At 32.0% G+C, this 6000-nt stretch overlaps 1 protein-coding gene across 4 annotated transcripts in view; it reads right to left on the reverse strand.

Annotated features, from left to right (window-relative positions):
• LOC145994707 (cytosolic carboxypeptidase 1-like) overlaps positions 1–6000 on the reverse strand; it is a 259414-nt gene that overhangs the window by 4103 nt on the left and 249311 nt on the right. The gene's annotated exons all lie outside the window — the stretch shown is intronic.

The raw sequence follows: 6000 nt of genomic DNA on the forward strand, positions 1-6000 counted from the left end.
CCTGTATCTAAACTGAGGTTTGAAGGGGCCAATAATGTAAATGACTGCGTTTCTTAGCTTACAATTTGTTAATTCAATATGACAGCCAAAATAGCTGTCAAAACCAAGAAATATTTTATATTTGTCATTGAGTTTTACACACTATAGTAATTATTTTGACTTTTCGTCAGTCAGTATTTTTGGAAGAGATGCATTTCAACTCGTGAAAGTTGTCTAATCTACAAAGAAAAGTTGTGAAGCTCTAAATAATGATGTTAAAGTTCTTCAGAAAGCACTGGTGGCATTGATGTAGCAAGCAACCAGAGAGTTGATAGCATTAGAAATGTATTTATGGAAGGAAAAATTTCTTTAATTATCAACTCTCCTTCATATATGTACATTTTACTAGCATCATATAGCATTTGTTGTGCTTCTTAAGTACTGTCCTACTACATAGCTGAAATAAAGGTGGTAGAAACGATGAATCTATGTCTATAATCAGTAAAACAATAGTAAAGGACATAAAATTAATATCTATACCACAATGTACTATTACATTTGTACATCAGCATATTTTATATTCAGCGTTTATTTCACAGAGAACTTGACAAATCTGGAACTTGTTAGTTTACAAATACCAGCAAAGCATATAAACTACTAAGCACAACTGATTTATAATACTGGACATGTACTGCAATTTAACCATTTGCTTATAGGTATAAATATATAAAAGTAGAACCAATCCACAGCCACTCAAGGTTTCCTCAAAACATTTTAAGGTATCTAGGAATTGGACAAATTAAGTTTACTTATGTTGCACACTAAAATTTCTGTTAAGTTTATCAGAATGAAAAATGTTTATATTCACAAATATATGAATATTAAAGATCATTTTTCCTGGCTTTTATTTTTTGTATTCAAAATATTCCAACTCCATCAACCAGTAGTATTTTGATTGAGTTATATAACTTTTATAACGTTTGATTGATTTGCTTTATTTTACTTCGCTTTTTGTGCCACTTTTGGCTAATTTGCGAAGATGGGGATGAGTGATGATATGAAATTGATGAATGGACACTCACAAACATCCATGCCCAGGCCAGGATTTGAACCCGGGACCCCTGGCGTCGAACTTTTAGAACGTCCTTGATCAACTTCTGATGAGGAAGGATGTTGAAGAAACTCTATCCAGGTCTTTCTCAGGTCCGTGTCTTTGTAGATTAATCAGGTAAGGTTTTGAAGAGAACCTGATCTTATCAAAGTTTGTTTTAAGTCCACTTGATGCTCAGATATGCTAACTGGTGCTGGATCTATAGTTCACTCTTCGAAGTGACTCCACTGGGGTTCCTACGTGGACCCAATCTCATATCATTATCAATCAATTTCTAATGCAGTTGAAATATTTTGAATAAAATTTAAATTGGGTCAGAAGTGGTGTGTTGTATTATTTAAGAGAAGCTTCTACACATAACGATGAAATGAAAATCCTGGTCTGAATTTTGCCAAGTGAAGTTGAAGCAAGGGTGGTTTTATAGATATATAACTGTTTAAGGTTTAGGTGGGGTTCCGCACTCTTCTCCCGACATACCTCCAAATAAAAATGCTCTAATTACAAAAATATTGAAGAACTCAGTTGTTGAGAAGAAAATGAAAGAAAAAATTGTCAGGCTCTTTGTTATTTTATACTGGTTCAGAAGCAGTCTGTCTAGCTTTCTCTCTCTCACACACACACATTCATGTGAGAAAGGAATAAAGTAAGAATTGAAAAAAACAACAACAATAAAACATAATTTTAAAACCATACTTGTTAAGTTTCTCCTTATAGGAGAACAGTATAGTATTGTCTGTACTAAACATGAAAAAATTACATTATTGCCTCAATGAATAAAACACATGAGAACAATAAATCGGGTATCAGAATTGGCTTATGTATTGATTATTTAGTTGTTATAATATTCTATTTTTCAAATATACATCAACATCATTACATTCTTACTATATTTAGTTAAATTACTTATTATTTGCAAAAATAAAACATGTTTATCTAGGAAAAATACTTCCTTTGAGCTCTAATATGTTTGATAGGTCTTCATAAAATTTACTGCTTCAGAGACAAGAATTATACATGAGACTCCTGGAAGTGAAAATCTGCCCCTACATTTTAAATATGCTTCATATAAATATATATTAATTGAGCCATCTTTGTGAAAAATATATTTCTCTTCACCTATCAATTTTCAACTTTAATGATCATTTCCTACACAACATTTTTACACCATTGCAGTGTCACATTGGTTACTTCATTTTTAACTTACTCTACTTTCCTATAGTTCCAAATCATCCGGGATGCATTCTCAATCTTACATGAATAAAAATTGGATCATTGTGATGTACAGAACCCACTCTTAAAGTATTTTTCAACACTTGCACATAAGTCGTTCACTTGAAATCTGTACAAATGTTTGAATCATGATGGTACATAAACTGATACAACTTTCAATTGATGTCAATTGTGATTTTGATACACTTATTAATTCTTAGAGATACTAATGCTTCATCATTATATTAGGGGATGGGACAGATTAATTGGTATTTTATCAGTATTGGTCAATATAGACACATCGATGAATCGGTTTATGGGTAAAATTACCAATAATTTTACCGATTTGATATATCTATATCTTATAATATAGTGCAATATTCTGCTATTTTGTTATAATATTTGTGGATATAAACATATAATCTCTATTCCCTTATTTATAAAAAGTAAATGTCTAAATATGCAGTCATCTTGGAGTAAATGAACTATTCAAATTCTTCAAGGATCAGTTGGAATTTTAAACTGCCAGTAAATTTGATATTGGTACTTTATCGTTATCGGTAGAGGCATACATTTTTGGTAAATAAAAATGCAACATTTCGGTACAAAAACAGTCAATTTTGGGTTCAAAAGCAGTAAACAAAATAAAATTTCGGTTATAGCGATGAAAAAGCGGTACATAAAATGACATTTTGGTTTTAAAAATGTGAATATAATCCCAAATTTGATTTAAAAACTGCACTTACTACACAAAATAAACGTATCCCTTCTAATAGCACATTTATGTCGTTATCAGAATATTAAGTTTATTCCTGTATAAAGGGGTCCATTTTTGCATCTCAAATATTTACAGCAGAATTAATCAATTTTCCGTGAATTGCATTACTCTCAGGATAATTCTGACTTCAGAAAGTGTCGCACTGGTAAATAAACTCTAAAATTCGTGTTTAAGAGTCTATTTTGCATTTTGCAGCTCATATCGCATTATTTCGTGACAAAACAGGGTGGGAAAATGCACCTCACACCTTTCAGAAACATGAAAAATTAACATTACAATGTGTTATTTCACATTTTGTGTTTTCATCAAAAACAAAATATGCATGCCTCTAGTTATCAGCCAAAATTTCATATTGGCCCATCTCTACATTATATAAAGTTCTGAATTTTAAACATACGTTAATCTAAACATATTGATATTGATATGAGTATTCTATTGCAAGTATGCCATATCAATCCACAATTTTCTTTGCTTTAAAACATTTATGGGTTGCACCAATCTTAAAATTAAAAGTAGCAGTCTTATAATTAGAGACCGGATGTTAGGCAAAATGCCTATTCTTTCCTGTTAGAGATATGATGAAAACTAATGTTGTGAAGACCAAGGGGGAGGGATTAGCTTCATTTAAAGGCAATTTAATTTTGCCTATTTTGCCTATTTCATACAATATTGCCTATATTATTTCACAAATGCCAGATATTGCCTATTTTAGGCATTTTCTTTAAAATTGGGACATGACTGAACTCGGTGTATACAATTTCCTGTTCCCAGGATTAGTTTCCGATGCTTCCAAGAAATTTAAAAATAACAGTTAGCGAGTTATTGCAGCTAATAAGGACTTGGACAAATTAAGGGCAATTCAACAAGTTCTGAAAGGTGAAAATATACAAACTGAGTTAGATCCACATGTTCTCGCGTGCTTTAAGTATGCTCCGGTGACATCTGTGGAGGTTGAAAGATCTTTTGTGTTGTCCGATCGACGACATAACTTGTCGGTTGATCACCTGAAGAAATACCTTGTTGTGATGTGCAACCACAATTAGTGCTTCTTATTCAGAGACTGCCAAACCATACAGTACAAACTTGAAATGCATTTAAACAGTTTCTTAGTTCGAACTGCTGTGTGGAATATATAGTGTAAATTTTTTAACTGAAATAACCCTGTGTGCAGTGATAAAGTGTATATTTAAATAATTTGTGTACTGGTTGGAAGTAGCCAACAATTTCTTTTGTCAGACTATTGTGTGTAGCCATTATACAATGGAAAATTTTGGGCTGACGTGACTCCTGTTTGCAGTGATTTATTAAGTACAATATTGGACTGCTGTCTCTAATGATGAGCTCCTGGTTTATTTTAAGCAACTATAAAGAATGTACAGGTATGTTTCTATATTCTTTTAACACCTATTTCTTTTTGTGTGTCTATCTTCATTATTTTGAGTTAAATTTCATTGCCTTTTTATTGCCTATTTGTATTTTAATGTCTATTTTACTGCCTATTTTGAAAATTATAAGTGCTTATTTGCCTGCCTATTTTATATGTTTTTAGTTCCTAAACATCCGGTCTCTACTTATAATCATGTTGTAAAAGTTGGTGCTGAAAAATACACATTTTGCAAAATTTCCAGTAAATTTTGACTTCACAAAGAGTTGGGCAGCATGTTACAGACTCTGCGAAAGTGTTATGTGGCATACTGCAGGTCCTGTGAGGTGCAAATATCAAAAAAGTATTGACCAGTATTAGGGATTAACTTTTGACCAATATGGATTCATCATTACTGGTGCAGTCCAATACATAATGTAGACGTGCATTATCAAAATTGTAAATAATGTCTAATTGTTTACTTCTAACGGCAAATTCACATTTTATGTGATTAACTGCAATGGGAATAACACTGTTAAGTGTGCAAAATAACTAACAATCCTGAATGGTACAGAGAAGTTTCTTTTTAAGGTAAGGACAATCGACAAAAGGCTAACTAACAATTATTTTGGTGTGGCCATGTTAGCTCAACCTGCAATGCTTCAAGGTCTCATGCAGCAAGACTCAAAGCATAATACTTGCCAACTGAGTCAGTGAGAGCTGACCTCACAATATACTTCTGTATCATTGTTCACTAACTCAGAGTGAAGGTCATAATCGTTACTGTGTGTGAAAAAAACAAATTAAACATTTAAATTTTGTATGTTACAAATTATAAAATGAAAATATACACAGAGATATAACTAAACAAATAAGACAATACTGCAATATCAAATATTACACACTCATTTTATATTAAATGAGCAGTTGCTCATAATCTCTGTGAATGGTCTGAATAGCCACATTCATCTTATAATTAATATTATTAATAAGAATTTTTGTTTCTTTATATCTTTAGCTACTAAAGAAACAAAAGCTCTTATTAATAATATTAATGAGAAAAGAATGAGTCTTAGAAAGGTTAAAACATGGTACTAAGAGAAACAATTTAAGGTAGTTGCAAGATTGATCGATTGATTGATTTGGTATATTTTACTTCACTTTTGTGCCACTTTTGGCTAATTGTGAAGATGAGGTTGAGTGATGATATGATGAAATTGATGAGACATTCCCAAAAAACACCCATGCCCAGGCCAGGATTCGAACCCAGAAACCATGGCATCATAACATGCTGTGCTAACCACTCAGCCATGGAGATCGGCAGTAGCAGCAAGAAACGGCTGATTGCTTCAGTGACATGATCGGATGTCAAGTTTTTATACTTGTGAATTCATTTTAACTACTTTAATCATGTTTTAACCATGATCCGTTCTTTAATCCTATCCCTGAAGGACTAAGGTCTGTCCAAAAATGCAGAGGACAAAAGAAGATATGTGTTGTGATTTTATATTGTCTTTAATATGTTGACAATACATGGCAACTTTTTTTTTGTCACAAACT

This window comes from Lepisma saccharinum, chromosome 11, assembly GCF_977018435.1.
Source record: "Lepisma saccharinum chromosome 11, izLepSacc3.1, whole genome shotgun sequence".
NCBI lineage: Eukaryota > Metazoa > Arthropoda > Insecta > Zygentoma > Lepismatidae > Lepisma > Lepisma saccharinum.